This window comes from Acipenser ruthenus, chromosome 38 (assembly GCF_902713425.1).
Source record: "Acipenser ruthenus chromosome 38, fAciRut3.2 maternal haplotype, whole genome shotgun sequence".
In the NCBI taxonomy this organism is placed as follows: domain Eukaryota; kingdom Metazoa; phylum Chordata; class Actinopteri; order Acipenseriformes; family Acipenseridae; genus Acipenser; species Acipenser ruthenus.
The window spans coordinates 10,587,724-10,606,540 of NC_081226.1; positions in this window are offsets into that span (position 1 = coordinate 10,587,724).

Below are 18,817 nucleotides of genomic sequence, written 5' to 3' on the forward strand. Positions count from 1 at the left end.
AAATAAAACACGGCCCTTAGAATAAAATAAAACACGGCCCTTAGAATAAAATAAAACACGACCCTTAGAATAAAATAAAACACGACCCTTAGAATAAAATAAAATAAAACACGGCCCTTAGAATAAAATAAAATAAAACACGACCCTTAGAATAAAATAAAACACGACCCTTAGAATAAAATAAAACACGGCCCTTAGAATAAAATAAAATAAAACACGACCCTTAGAATAAAATAAAACACGACCCTTAGAATAAAATAAAATAAAACACGACCCTTAGAATAAAATAAAACACGACCCTTAGAATAAAATAAAATAAAACACGACCCTTAGAATAAAATAAAATAAAACATGAACCATAGAATAAAATAAAACACGACCCTTAGAATAAAATAAAACACAACCCTTAGAATAAAATAAAACACGACCCTTAGAATAAAATAAAATAAAACACGACCCTTAGAATAAAATAAAATAAAACACAGCCCTTAGAATAAAATAAAACACGGCCCTTAGAATAAAATAAAATAAAACACGACCCTTAGAATAAAATAAAACACGACCCTTAGAATAAAATAAAATAAAACACGACCCTTAGAATAAAATAAAATAAAACATGAACCATAGAATAAAATAAAACACGACCCTTAGAATAAAATAAAATAAAACACGACCCTTAGAATAAAATAAAACACGACCCTTAGAAAAAAATAAAACACAACCCTTAGAATAAAATAAAACACGACCCTTAGAATAAAATAAAATAAAACACGACCCTTAGAATAAAATAAAATAAAACACAGCCCTTAGAATAAAATAAAACACGGCCCTTAGAATAAAATAAAATAAAACACGACCCTTAGAATAAAATAAAACACGGCCCTTAGAATAAAATAAAATAAAACACGACCCTTAGAATAAAATAAAACACGACCCTTAGAATAAAATAAAATAAAACACGACCCTTAGAATAAAATAAAATAAAACATGAACCATAGAATAAAATAAAACACGACCCTTAGAATAAATTAAAACACGGCCCTTAGAATAAAATAAAATAAAACACGGCCCTTAGAATAAAATAAAACACGGCCCTTAGAATAAAATAAAATAAAACACGACCCTTAGAATAAAATAAAACACGACCCTTAGAATAAAATAAAATAAAACACGACCCTTAGAATAAAATAAAATAAAACATGAACCATAGAATAAAATAAAACACGACCCTTAGAATAAATTAAAACACGGCCCTTAGAATAAAATAAAATAAAACACGGCCCTTAGAATAAAATAAAACACGGCCCTTAGAATAAAATAAAATAAAACACGACCCTTAGAATAAAATAAAATAAAACACGACCCTTAGAATAAAATAAAATAAAACACGGCCCTTAGAATAAAATAAAACACGACCCTTAGAATAAAATAAAATAAAACACGGCCCTTAGAATAAAATAAAACACGGCCCTTAGAATAAAATAAAACACGACCCTTAGAATAAAATAAAACATGACCCTTAGAATAAAATAAAACACGACCCTTAGAATAAAATAAAACACGACCCTTAGAATAAAATAAAACACGACCCTTAGAATAAAATAAAATAAAACACGACCCTTAGAATAAAATAAAACACGACCCTTAGAATAAAATAAAACACGACCCTTAGAATAAAATAAAATAAAACACGACCCTTAGAATAAAATAAAATAAAACACGGCCCTTAGAATAAAATAAAATAAAACATGAACCATAGAATAAAATAAAACACGGCCCTTAGAATAAAATAAAACACGGCCCTTAGAATAAAATAAAACACGACCCTTAGAATAAAATAAAATAAAACACGACCCTTAGAATAAAATAAAACACGACCCTTAAAATAAAATAAAATAAAACACAGCCCTTAGAATAAAATAAAATAAAACATGAACCATAGAATAAAATAAAACACGACCCTTAGAATAAAATAAAACACGACCCTTAGAATAAAATAAAATAAAACACGACCCTTAGAATAAAATAAAACACGACCCTTAAAATAAAATAAAATAAAACACAGCCCTTAGAATAAAATAAAATAAAACATGAACCATAGAATAAAATAAAACACGACCCTTAGAATAAAATAAAACACGACCCTTAGAATAAAATAAAATAAAACACGGCCCTTAGAATAAAATAAAACACGGCCCTTAGAATAAAATAAAACACGACCCTTAAAATAAAATAAAATAAAACACAGCCCTTAGAATAAAATAAAATAAAACATGAACCATAGAATAAAATAAAACACGACCCTTAGAATAAAATAAAATAAAACACGGCCCTTAGAATAAAATAAAATAAAACATGAACCATAGAATAAAATAAAACACGGCCCTTAGAATAAAATAAAACACGACCCTTAGAATAAAATAAAATAAAACACGACCCTTAGAATAAAATAAAATAAAACACGACCCTTAGAATAAAATAAAACACAACCCTTAGAATAAAATAAAACACGACCCTTAGAATAAAATAAAACACGACCCTTAGAATAAAATAAAACACGACCCTTAGAATAAAATAAAACACAACCCTTAGAATAAAATAAAACACGACCCTTAGAATAAAATAAAACACGGCCCTTAGAATAAAATAAAATAAAACACGACCCTTAGAATAAAATAAAACACGACCCTTAGAATAAAATAAAACACGGCCCTTAGAATAAAATAAAATAAAACACGACCCTTAGAATAAAATAAAACACGGCCCTTAGAATAAAATAAAATAAAACACGACCCTTAGAATAAAGTAAAACACGACCCTTAGAATAAAATAAAATAAAACACGACCCTTAGAATAAAATAAAATAAAACACGGCCCTTAGAATAAAATAAAACACGACCCTTAGAATAAAATAAAATAAAACACGACCCTTAGAATAAAATAAAATAAAACATGAACCATAGAATAAAATAAAACACGACCCTTAGAATAAAATAAAACACGACCCTTAGAATAAAATAAAACACGACCCTTAGAATAAAATAAAATAAAACACAACCCTTAGAATAAAATAAAACACGACCCTTAGAATAAAATAAAATAAAACATGAACCATAGAATAAAATAAAACACGACCCTTAGAATAAAATAAAACACAACCCTTAGAAAAAAATAAAACACGACCCTTAGAATAAAATAAAACACGACCCTTAGAATAAAATAAAACACAACCCTTAGAATAAAATAAAACACGGCCCTTAGAATAAAATAAAACACGACCCTTAGAATAAAATAAAACACGACCCTTAGAATAAAATAAAATAAAACACGACCCTTAGAATAAAATAAAATAAAACATGAACCATAGAATAAAATAAAACACGACCCTTAGAATAAAATAAAACACAACCCTTAGAATAAAATAAAACACGACCCTTAGAATAAAATAAAATAAAACACGACCCTTAGAATAAAATAAAATAAAACACAGCCCTTAGAATAAAATAAAACACGGCCCTTAGAATAAAATAAAATAAAACACGACCCTTAGAATAAAATAAAACACGACCCTTAGAATAAAATAAAATAAAACACGACCCTTAGAATAAAATAAAATAAAACACAGCCCTTAGAATAAAATAAAACACAACCCTTAGAATAAAATAAAACACAACCCTTAGAATAAAATAAAATAAAACATGAACCATAGAATAAAATAAAACACGACCCTTAGAATAAAATAAAACACAACCCTTAGAATAAAATAAAACACGACACTTAGAATAAAATAAAACACAACCCTTAGAATAAAATAAAACACGACCCTTAGAATAAAATAAAACACGACCCTTAGAATAAAATAAAATAAAACACGACCCTTAGAATAAAATAAAATAAAACATGAACCATAGAATAAAATAAAACACGGCCCTTAGAATAAAATAAAACACGGCCCTTAGAATAAAATAAAACACGACCCTTAGAATAAAATAAAACACGACCCTTAGAATAAAATAAAATAAAACACGGCCCTTAGAATAAAATAAAATAAAACACGACCCTTAGAATAAAATAAAACACGACCCTTAGAATAAAATAAAACACGGCCCTTAGAATAAAATAAAATAAAACACGACCCTTAGAATAAAATAAAACACGACCCTTAGAATAAAATAAAATAAAACACGACCCTTAGAATAAAATAAAACACGACCCTTAGAATAAAATAAAATAAAACACGACCCTTAGAATAAAATAAAATAAAACATGAACCATAGAATAAAATAAAACACGACCCTTAGAATAAAATAAAACACAACCCTTAGAATAAAATAAAACACGACCCTTAGAATAAAATAAAATAAAACACGACCCTTAGAATAAAATAAAATAAAACACAGCCCTTAGAATAAAATAAAACACGGCCCTTAGAATAAAATAAAATAAAACACGACCCTTAGAATAAAATAAAACACGACCCTTAGAATAAAATAAAATAAAACACGACCCTTAGAATAAAATAAAATAAAACATGAACCATAGAATAAAATAAAACACGACCCTTAGAATAAAATAAAATAAAACACGACCCTTAGAATAAAATAAAACACGACCCTTAGAAAAAAATAAAACACAACCCTTAGAATAAAATAAAACACGACCCTTAGAATAAAATAAAATAAAACACGACCCTTAGAATAAAATAAAATAAAACACAGCCCTTAGAATAAAATAAAACACGGCCCTTAGAATAAAATAAAATAAAACACGACCCTTAGAATAAAATAAAACACGGCCCTTAGAATAAAATAAAATAAAACACGACCCTTAGAATAAAATAAAACACGACCCTTAGAATAAAATAAAATAAAACACGACCCTTAGAATAAAATAAAATAAAACATGAACCATAGAATAAAATAAAACACGACCCTTAGAATAAATTAAAACACGGCCCTTAGAATAAAATAAAATAAAACACGGCCCTTAGAATAAAATAAAACACGGCCCTTAGAATAAAATAAAATAAAACACGACCCTTAGAATAAAATAAAACACGACCCTTAGAATAAAATAAAATAAAACACGACCCTTAGAATAAAATAAAATAAAACATGAACCATAGAATAAAATAAAACACGACCCTTAGAATAAATTAAAACACGGCCCTTAGAATAAAATAAAATAAAACACGGCCCTTAGAATAAAATAAAACACGGCCCTTAGAATAAAATAAAATAAAACACGACCCTTAGAATAAAATAAAATAAAACACGACCCTTAGAATAAAATAAAATAAAACACGGCCCTTAGAATAAAATAAAACACGACCCTTAGAATAAAATAAAATAAAACACGGCCCTTAGAATAAAATAAAACACGGCCCTTAGAATAAAATAAAACACGACCCTTAGAATAAAATAAAACATGACCCTTAGAATAAAATAAAACACGACCCTTAGAATAAAATAAAACACGACCCTTAGAATAAAATAAAACACGACCCTTAGAATAAAATAAAATAAAACACGACCCTTAGAATAAAATAAAATAAAACACGACCCTTAGAATAAAATAAAATAAAACATGAACCATAGAATAAAATAAAACACGACCCTTAGAATAAATTAAAACACGGCCCTTAGAATAAAATAAAATAAAACACGGCCCTTAGAATAAAATAAAACACGGCCCTTAGAATAAAATAAAATAAAACACGACCCTTAGAATAAAATAAAATAAAACACGACCCTTAGAATAAAATAAAATAAAACACGGCCCTTAGAATAAAATAAAACACGACCCTTAGAATAAAATAAAATAAAACACGGCCCTTAGAATAAAATAAAACACGGCCCTTAGAATAAAATAAAACACGACCCTTAGAATAAAATAAAACATGACCCTTAGAATAAAATAAAACACGACCCTTAGAATAAAATAAAACACGACCCTTAGAATAAAATAAAACACGACCCTTAGAATAAAATAAAATAAAACACGACCCTTAGAATAAAATAAAACACGACCCTTAGAATAAAATAAAACACGACCCTTAGAATAAAATAAAATAAAACACGACCCTTAGAATAAAATAAAATAAAACACGGCCCTTAGAATAAAATAAAATAAAACATGAACCATAGAATAAAATAAAACACGGCCCTTAGAATAAAATAAAACACGGCCCTTAGAATAAAATAAAACACGACCCTTAGAATAAAATAAAATAAAACACGACCCTTAGAATAAAATAAAACACGACCCTTAAAATAAAATAAAATAAAACACAGCCCTTAGAATAAAATAAAATAAAACATGAACCATAGAATAAAATAAAACACGACCCTTAGAATAAAATAAAACACGACCCTTAGAATAAAATAAAATAAAACACGACCCTTAGAATAAAATAAAACACGACCCTTAAAATAAAATAAAATAAAACACAGCCCTTAGAATAAAATAAAATAAAACATGAACCATAGAATAAAATAAAACACGACCCTTAGAATAAAATAAAACACGACCCTTAGAATAAAATAAAATAAAACACGGCCCTTAGAATAAAATAAAACACGGCCCTTAGAATAAAATAAAACACGACCCTTAAAATAAAATAAAATAAAACACAGCCCTTAGAATAAAATAAAATAAAACATGAACCATAGAATAAAATAAAACACGACCCTTAGAATAAAATAAAATAAAACACGGCCCTTAGAATAAAATAAAATAAAACATGAACCATAGAATAAAATAAAACACGGCCCTTAGAATAAAATAAAACACGACCCTTAGAATAAAATAAAATAAAACACGACCCTTAGAATAAAATAAAATAAAACACGACCCTTAGAATAAAATAAAACACAACCCTTAGAATAAAATAAAACACGACCCTTAGAATAAAATAAAACACGACCCTTAGAATAAAATAAAACACGACCCTTAGAATAAAATAAAACACAACCCTTAGAATAAAATAAAACACGACCCTTAGAATAAAATAAAACACGGCCCTTAGAATAAAATAAAATAAAACACGACCCTTAGAATAAAATAAAACACGACCCTTAGAATAAAATAAAACACGGCCCTTAGAATAAAATAAAATAAAACACGACCCTTAGAATAAAATAAAACACGGCCCTTAGAATAAAATAAAATAAAACACGACCCTTAGAATAAAGTAAAACACGACCCTTAGAATAAAATAAAATAAAACACGACCCTTAGAATAAAATAAAATAAAACACGGCCCTTAGAATAAAATAAAACACGACCCTTAGAATAAAATAAAATAAAACACGACCCTTAGAATAAAATAAAATAAAACATGAACCATAGAATAAAATAAAACACGACCCTTAGAATAAAATAAAACACGACCCTTAGAATAAAATAAAACACGACCCTTAGAATAAAATAAAATAAAACACGGCCCTTAGAATAAAATAAAACACGGCCCTTAGAATAAAATAAAACACGACCCTTAAAATAAAATAAAATAAAACACGACCCTTAGAATAAAATAAAATAAAACACGACCCTTAGAATAAAATAAAACACAACCCTTAGAATAAAATAAAACACGACCCTTAGAATAAAATAAAACACGACCCTTAGAATAAAATAAAACAGCCCTTAGAATAAAATAAAACACGACCCTTAGAATAAAATAAAACACGGCCCTTAGAATAAAATAAAATAAAACACGACCCTTAGAATAAAATAAAACACGACCCTTAGAATAAAATAAAACACGGCCCTTAGAATAAAATAAAATAAAACACGGCCCTTAGAATAAAATAAAATAAAACACGACCCTTAGAATAAAATAAAATAAAACAAGACCCTTAGAATAAAATAAAATAAAACACGGCCCTTAGAATAAAATAAAACACGACCCTTAGAATAAAATAAAATAAAACACGACCCTTAGAATAAAATAAAACACGGCCCTTAGAATAAAATAAAATAAAACACGACCCTTAGAATAAAATAAAACACGACCCTTAGAATAAAATAAAATAAAACACGACCCTTAGAATAAAATAAAACACGACCCTTAGAATAAAATAAAACACGGCCCTTAGAATAAAATAAAACACGGCCCTTAGAATAAAATAAAATAAAACACGACCCTTAGAATAAAATAAAATAAAACACGACCCTTAGAATAAAATAAAATAAAACACGGCCCTTAGAATAAAATAAAACACGACCCTTAGAATAAAATAAAACACGACCCTTAGAATAAAATAAAACACGGCCCTTAGAATAAAATAAAACACGACCCTTAGAATAAAATAAAACACGACCCTTAGAATAAAATAAAACACGACCCTTAGAATAAAATAAAATAAAACACGACCCTTAGAATAAAATAAAACACGACCCTTAGAATAAAATAAAACACGACCCTTAGAATAAAATAAAACACGACCCTTAGAATAAAATAAAACACGACCCTTAGAATAAAATAAAATAAAACACGACCCTTAGAATAAAATAAAATAAAACACGGCCCTTAGAATAAAATAAAACACAACCCTTAGAATAAAATAAAACACGACCCTTAGAATAAAATAAAACACGACCCTTAGAATAAAATAAAATAAAACACGGCCCTTAGAATAAAATAAAACACGACCCTTAGAATAAAATAAAACACGACCCTTAGAATAAAATAAAATAAAACACGACCCTTAGAATAAAATAAAACACGACCCTTAGAATAAAATAAAACACGGCCCTTAGAATAAAATAAAATAAAACACGACCCTTAGAATAAAATAAAACACGGCCCTTAGAATAAAATAAAATAAAACACGACCCTTAGAATAAAATAAAACACGACCCTTAGAATAAAATAAAACACGACCCTTAGAATAAAATAAAATAAAACACGACCCTTAGAATAAAATAAAACACGACCCTTAGAATAAAATAAAACACGGCCCTTAGAATAAAATAAAATAAAACACGACCCTTAGAATAAAATAAAACACGACCCTTAGAATAAAATAAAATAAAACACGACCCTTAGAATAAAATAAAATAAAACACGGCCCTTAGAATAAAATAAAACACAACCCTTAGAATAAAATAAAACACGACCCTTAGAATAAAATAAAACACGACCCTTAGAATAAAATAAAATAAAACACGGCCCTTAGAATAAAATAAAACACAACCCTTAGAATAAAATAAAACACGACCCTTAGAATAAAATAAAACACGACCCTTAAAATAAAATAAAACACGACCCTTAGAATAAAATAAAATAAAACACGGCCCTTAGAATAAAATAAAACACGACCCTTAGAAAAAAATAAAACACAACCCTTAGAATAAAATAAAACACGACCCTTAGAATAAAATAAAATAAAACACGACCCTTAGAATAAAATAAAATAAAACACAGCCCTTAGAATAAAATAAAACACGGCCCTTAGAATAAAATAAAATAAAACACGACCCTTAGAATAAAATAAAACACGGCCCTTAGAATAAAATAAAATAAAACACGACCCTTAGAATAAAATAAAACACGACCCTTAGAATAAAATAAAATAAAACACGACCCTTAGAATAAAATAAAATAAAACATGAACCATAGAATAAAATAAAACACGACCCTTAGAATAAATTAAAACACGGCCCTTAGAATAAAATAAAATAAAACACGGCCCTTAGAATAAAATAAAACACGGCCCTTAGAATAAAATAAAATAAAACACGACCCTTAGAATAAAATAAAACACGACCCTTAGAATAAAATAAAATAAAACACGACCCTTAGAATAAAATAAAATAAAACATGAACCATAGAATAAAATAAAACACGACCCTTAGAATAAATTAAAACACGGCCCTTAGAATAAAATAAAATAAAACACGGCCCTTAGAATAAAATAAAACACGGCCCTTAGAATAAAATAAAATAAAACACGACCCTTAGAATAAAATAAAATAAAACATGAACCATAGAATAAAATAAAATAAAACACGACCCTTAGAATAAAATAAAATAAAACACGGCCCTTAGAATAAAATAAAATAAAACATGAACCATAGAATAAAATAAAACACGGCCCTTAGAATAAAATAAAACACGACCCTTAGAATAAAATAAAACACGACCCTTAGAATAAAATAAAATAAAACACGGCCCTTAGAATAAAATAAAACACGACCCTTAGAATAAAATAAAACACGACCCTTAGAATAAAATAAAACACGACCCTTAAAATAAAATAAAACACGACCCTTAGAATAAAATAAAATAAAACACGGCCCTTAGAATAAAATAAAACACGGCCCTTAGAATAAAATAAAACACGACCCTTAGAATAAAATAAAACACGGCCCTTAGAATAAAATAAAATAAAACATGAACCATAGAATAAAATAAAATAAAACACGACCCTTAGAATAAAATAAAATAAAACACGACCCTTAGAATAAAATAAAATAAAACACGGCCCTTAGAATAAAATAAAATAAAACACGACCCTTAGAATAAAATAAAATAAAACACGACCCTTAGAATAAAATAAAATAAAACACGGCCCTTAGAATAAAATAAAACACGACCCTTAGAATAAAATAAAATAAAACACGGCCCTTAGAATAAAATAAAACACGACCCTTAGAATAAAATAAAACACAGCCCTTAGAATAGAATAAAACACGACCCTTAGAATAAAATAAAATAAAACACGACCCTTAGAATAAAATAAAATAAAACACAGCCCTTAGAATAAAATAAAACACGACCCTTAGAATAAAATAAAACACGACCCTTAGAATAAAATAAAACACGACCCTTAGAATAAAATAAAACACGACCCTTAGAATAAAATAAAATAAAACACGACCCTTAGAATAAAATAAAATAAAACACGGCCCTTAGAATAAAATAAAACACAACCCTTAGAATAAAATAAAACACGACCCTTAGAATAAAATAAAACACGACCCTTAGAATAAAATAAAATAAAACACGGCCCTTAGAATAAAATAAAACACGACCCTTAGAATAAAATAAAACACGACCCTTAGAATAAAATAAAATAAAACACGACCCTTAGAATAAAATAAAACACGACCCTTAGAATAAAATAAAACACGGCCCTTAGAATAAAATAAAATAAAACACGACCCTTAGAATAAAATAAAACACGGCCCTTAGAATAAAATAAAATAAAACACGACCCTTAGAATAAAATAAAACACGACCCTTAGAATAAAATAAAACACGACCCTTAGAATAAAATAAAATAAAACACGACCCTTAGAATAAAATAAAACACGACCCTTAGAATAAAATAAAACACGGCCCTTAGAATAAAATAAAATAAAACACGACCCTTAGAATAAAATAAAACACGACCCTTAGAATAAAATAAAATAAAACACGACCCTTAGAATAAAATAAAATAAAACACGGCCCTTAGAATAAAATAAAACACAACCCTTAGAATAAAATAAAACACGACCCTTAGAATAAAATAAAACACGACCCTTAGAATAAAATAAAATAAAACACGGCCCTTAGAATAAAATAAAACACAACCCTTAGAATAAAATAAAACACGACCCTTAGAATAAAATAAAACACGACCCTTAAAATAAAATAAAACACGACCCTTAGAATAAAATAAAATAAAACACGGCCCTTAGAATAAAATAAAACACGACCCTTAGAAAAAAATAAAACACAACCCTTAGAATAAAATAAAACACGACCCTTAGAATAAAATAAAATAAAACACGACCCTTAGAATAAAATAAAATAAAACACAGCCCTTAGAATAAAATAAAACACGGCCCTTAGAATAAAATAAAATAAAACACGACCCTTAGAATAAAATAAAACACGGCCCTTAGAATAAAATAAAATAAAACACGACCCTTAGAATAAAATAAAACACGACCCTTAGAATAAAATAAAATAAAACACGACCCTTAGAATAAAATAAAATAAAACATGAACCATAGAATAAAATAAAACACGACCCTTAGAATAAATTAAAACACGGCCCTTAGAATAAAATAAAATAAAACACGGCCCTTAGAATAAAATAAAACACGGCCCTTAGAATAAAATAAAATAAAACACGACCCTTAGAATAAAATAAAACACGACCCTTAGAATAAAATAAAATAAAACACGACCCTTAGAATAAAATAAAATAAAACATGAACCATAGAATAAAATAAAACACGACCCTTAGAATAAATTAAAACACGGCCCTTAGAATAAAATAAAATAAAACACGGCCCTTAGAATAAAATAAAACACGGCCCTTAGAATAAAATAAAATAAAACACGACCCTTAGAATAAAATAAAATAAAACATGAACCATAGAATAAAATAAAATAAAACACGACCCTTAGAATAAAATAAAATAAAACACGGCCCTTAGAATAAAATAAAATAAAACATGAACCATAGAATAAAATAAAACACGGCCCTTAGAATAAAATAAAACACGACCCTTAGAATAAAATAAAACACGACCCTTAGAATAAAATAAAATAAAACACGGCCCTTAGAATAAAATAAAACACGACCCTTAGAATAAAATAAAACACGACCCTTAGAATAAAATAAAACACGACCCTTAAAATAAAATAAAACACGACCCTTAGAATAAAATAAAATAAAACACGGCCCTTAGAATAAAATAAAACACGGCCCTTAGAATAAAATAAAACACGACCCTTAGAATAAAATAAAACACGGCCCTTAGAATAAAATAAAATAAAACATGAACCATAGAATAAAATAAAATAAAACACGACCCTTAGAATAAAATAAAATAAAACACGACCCTTAGAATAAAATAAAATAAAACACGGCCCTTAGAATAAAATAAAATAAAACACGACCCTTAGAATAAAATAAAATAAAACACGACCCTTAGAATAAAATAAAATAAAACACGGCCCTTAGAATAAAATAAAACACGACCCTTAGAATAAAATAAAATAAAACACGGCCCTTAGAATAAAATAAAACACGACCCTTAGAATAAAATAAAACACAGCCCTTAGAATAGAATAAAACACGACCCTTAGAATAAAATAAAATAAAACACGACCCTTAGAATAAAATAAAATAAAACACAGCCCTTAGAATAAAATAAAACACGACCCTTAGAATAAAATAAAACACGACCCTTAGAATAAAATAAAATAAAACACGACCCTTAGAATAAAATAAAATAAAACACAACCCTTAGAATAAAATAAAATAAAACACGGCCCTTAGAATAAAATAAAATAAAACATGAACCATAGAATAAAATAAAACACGGCCCTTAGAATAAAATAAAACACGACCCTTAGAATAAAATAAAACACGGCCCTTAGAATAAAATAAAACACGGCCCTTAGAATAAAATAAAACACGACCCTTAGAATAAAATAAAACACGACCCTTAAAATAAAATAAAACACGACCCTTAGAATAAAATAAAACACGACCCTTAGAATAAAATAAAACACGACCCTTAGAATAAAATAAAACACGACCCTTAGAATAAAATAAAATAAAACATGAACCATAGAATAAAATAAAATAAAACATGAACCATAGAATAAAATAAAACACGACCCTTAGAATAAAATAAAACACGACCCTTAGAATAAAATAAAATAAAACATGAACCATAGAATAAAATAAAACACGGCCCTTAGAATAAAATAAAACACGACCCTTAGAATAAAATAAAATAAAACACGACCCTTAGAATAAAATAAAATAAAACACGGCCCTTAGAATAAAATAAAACACGACCCTTAGAATAAAATAAAATAAAACACGACCCTTAGAATAAAATAAAACACGGCCCTTAGAATAAAATAAAATAAAACACGACCCTTAGAATAAAATAAAACACGACCCTTAGAATAAAATAAAATAAAACACGACCCTTAAAATAAAATAAAATAAAACATGAACCATAGAATAAAATAAAACACGACCCTTAGAATAAAATAAAATAAAACACGGCCCTTAGAATAAAATAAAATAAAACATGAACCATAGAATAAAATAAAACACGGCCCTTAGAATAAAATAAAATAAAATAAAACACGGCCCTTAGAATAAAATAAAACACGGCCCTTAGAATAAAATAAAACACGACCCTTAAAATAAAATAAAACACGACCCTTAAAATAAAATAAAACACGGCCCTTAGAATAAAATAAAACACGACCCTTAAAATAAAATAAAACACGACCCTTAGAATAAAATAAAATAAAACACGGCCCTTAGAATAAAATAAAACACGGCCCTTAGAATAAAATAAAATAAAACACGACCCTTAGAATAAAATAAAACACGACCCTTAGAATAAAATAAAATAAAACACGACCCTTAGAATAAAATAAAATAAAACATGAACCATAGAATAAAATAAAACACGACCCTTAGAATAAATTAAAACACGGCCCTTAGAATAAAATAAAATAAAACACGGCCCTTAGAATAAAATAAAACACGGCCCTTAGAATAAAATAAAATAAAACACGGCCCTTAGAATAAAATAAAACACGACCCTTAGAATAAATTAAAACACGACCCTTAGAATAAAATAAAATAAAACACGACCCTTAGAATAAAATAAAATAAAACACAGCCCTTAGAATAAAATAAAATAAAACACGGCCCTTAGAATAAAATAAAACACGACCCTTAGAATAAAATAAAATAAAACACGACCCTTAGAATAAAATAAAATAAAACACGGCCCTTAGAATAAAATAAAATAAAACACGGCCCTTAGAATAAAATAAAATAAAACACGGCCCTTAGAATAAAATAAAATAAAACATGAACCATAGAATAAAATAAAACACGGCCCTTAGAATAAAATAAAACACGACCCTTAGAATAAAATAAAATAAAACACGGCCCTTAGAATAAAATAAAACACGGCCCTTAGAATAAAATAAAACACGACCCTTAGAATAAAATAAAATAAAACACGACCCTTAGAATAAAATAAAATAAAACACGACCCTTAGAATAAAATAAAATAAAACACGGCCCTTAGAATAAAATAAAATAAAACATGAACCATAGAATAAAATAAAACACGGCCCTTAGAATAAAATAAAACACGACCCTTAGAATAAAATAAAACACGGCCCTTAGAATAAAATAAAACACGGCCCTTAGAATAAAATAAAACACGACCCTTAAAATAAAATAAAATAAAACACAGCCCTTAGAATAAAATAAAATAAAACATGAACCATAGAATAAAATAAAACACGACCCTTAGAATAAAATAAAATAAAACACGGCCCTTAGAATAAAATAAAATAAAACATGAACCATAGAATAAAATAAAACACGGCCCTTAGAATAAAATAAAACACGGCCCTTAGAATAAAATAAAATAAAACACGACCCTTAGAATAAAATAAAATAAAACACGACCCTTAGAATAAAATAAAACACAACCCTTAGAATAAAATAAAACACGACCCTTAGAATAAAATAAAACACGACCCTTAGAATAAAATAAAACAGCCCTTAGAATAAAATAAAACACGACCCTTAGAATAAAATAAAACACGGCCCTTAGAATAAAATAAAATAAAACACGACCCTTAGAATAAAATAAAACACGACCCTTAGAATAAAATAAAATAAAACACGACCCTTAGAATAAAATAAAATAAAACACGACCCTTAGAATAAAATAAAACACAACCCTTAGAATAAAATAAAACACGACCCTTAGAATAAAATAAAACACGACCCTTAGAATAAAATAAAACAGCCCTTAGAATAAAATAAAACACGACCCTTAGAATAAAATAAAACACGGCCCTTAGAATAAAATAAAATAAAACACGACCCTTAGAATAAAATAAAATAAAACACGACCCTTAGAATAAAATAAAACACGGCCCTTAGAATAAAATAAAACACGGCCCTTAGAATAAAATAAAATAAAACACGACCCTTAGAATAAAATAAAACACGGCCCTTAGAATAAAATAAAATAAAACACGACCCTTAGAATAAAATAAAACACGACCCTTAGAATAAAATAAAATAAAACACGACCCTTAGAATAAAATAAAATAAAACACGGCCCTTAGAATAAAATAAAACACGACCCTTAGAATAAAATAAAATAAAACACGACCCTTAGAATAAAATAAAATAAAACATGAACCATAGAATAAAATAAAACACGACCCTTAGAATAAAATAAAACACGACCCTTAGAATAAAATAAAACACGGCCCTTAGAATAAAATAAAATAAAACATGAACCATAGAATAAAATAAAACACAACCCTTAGAATAAAATAAAACACGACCCTTAGAATAAAATAAAACACGACCCTTAGAATAAAATAAAATAAAACACGGCCCTTAGAATAAAATAAAACACGGCCCTTAGAATAAAATAAAACACGACCCTTAGAATAAAATAAAACACGGCCCTTAGAATAAAATAAAATAAAACATGAACCATAGAATAAAATAAAACACAACCCTTAGAATAAAATAAAACACGACCCTTAGAATAAAATAAAACACGACCCTTAGAATAAAATAAAACACAACCCTTAGAATAAAATAAAACACGACCCTTAAAATAAAATAAAATAAAACACGACCCTTAGAATAAAATAAAATAAAACACGACCCTTAGAATAAAATAAAACACGACCCTTAGAATAAAATAAAACACGACCCTTAGAATAAAATAAAACACGACCCTTAGAATAAAATAAAACAGCCCTTAGAATAAAATAAAACACGACCCTTAGAATAAAATAAAACACGGCCCTTAGAATAAAATAAAATAAAACACGACCCTTAGAATAAAATAAAACACGACCCTTAGAATAAAATAAAACACGGCCCTTAGAATAAAATAAAATAAAACACGACCCTTAGAATAAAATAAAACACGGCCCTTAGAATAAAATAAAATAAAACACGACCCTTAGAATAAAATAAAACACGACCCTTAGAATAAAATAAAACACGACCCTTAGAATAAAATAAAACACGACCCTTAGAATAAAATAAAACACGACCCTTAGAATAAAATAAAACACGGCCCTTAGAATAAAATAAAATAAAACACGACCCTTAGAATAAAATAAAACACGACCCTTAGAATAAAATAAAACACGACCCTTAGAATAAAATAAAACACGACCCTTAGAATAAAATAAAACACGACCCTTAGAATAAAATAAAACACGGCCCTTAGAATAAAATAAAATAAAACACGACCCTTAGAATAAAATAAAACACGACCCTTAGAATAAAATAAAACACGACCCTTAGAATAAAATAAAACACGGCCCTTAGAATAAAATAAAATAAAACACGACCCTTAGAATAAAATAAAACACGACCCTTAGAATAAAATAAAACACGGCCCTTACAATAAAATAAAATAAAACACGACCCTTAGAATAAAATAAAACACGGCCCTTAGAATAAAATAAAATAAAACACGACCCTTAGAATAAAATAAAACACGGCCCTTAGAATAAAATAAAATAAAACACGACCCTTAGAATAAAATAAAACACGACCCTTAGAATAAAATAAAACACGACCCTTAGAATAAAATAAAACACGACCCTTAGAATAAAATAAAACACGACCCTTAGAATAAAATAAAACACGGCCCTTAAAATAAAATAAAATAAAACACGACCCTTAGAATAAAATAAAATAAAACATGAACCATAGAATAAAATAAAACACGACCCTTAGAATAAAATAAAACACGACCCTTAGAATAAAATAAAACACGACCCTTAGAATAAAATAAAACACGACCCTTAGAATAAAATAAAACACGGCCCTTAGAATAAAATAAAATAAAACACGACCCTTAGAATAAAATAAAACACGACCCTTAGAATAAAATAAAACACGACCCTTAGAATAAAATAAAACACGGCCCTTAGAATAAAATAAAATAAAACACGACCCTTAGAATAAAATAAAACACGACCCTTAGAATAAAATAAAACACGGCCCTTACAATAAAATAAAATAAAACACGACCCTTAGAATAAAATAAAACACGGCCCTTAGAATAAAATAAAATAAAACACGACCCTTAGAATAAAGTAAAACACGACCCTTAGAATAAAATAAAATAAAACACGACCCTTAGAATAAAATAAAATAAAACACGGCCCTTAGAATAAAATAAAACACGACCCTTAGAATAAAATAAAATAAAACACGACCCTTAGAATAAAATAAAATAAAACATGAACCATAGAATAAAATAAAACACAACCCTTAGAATAAAATAAAACACGACCCTTAGAATAAAATAAAATAAAACATGAACCATAGAATAAAATAAAACACGACCCTTAGAATAAAATAAAACACGACCCTTAGAATAAAATAAAATAAAACACAGCCCTTAGAATAAAATAAAGCATGATCAGCATTTTAATGTAAAGACGCACACTTCTGTAGCTGTGTATATCGTTGCAAAATAAACAGTGGTAGCTGAATATGCCGAGTCGCCAGCATCATTATCGCTCATTATTGAGACCCACAGTCCTGCAGTTTTTATATTTATCACTTAGTTACTAAATAACAGGAAGAAAATGTAATTATGACAAATGAAGCATAATTATGAAGTCACTGCAGCTTGTGTATTGTGTGAAAGAAACCTGACCGCTAGCCTGCTCGATTGGTTTTTATTGAATTTGTGTATAATTAAAGTTGTATGATGTAGAAATAATTCCCATTCAATACTGATCCAGCACTGCCCTGGC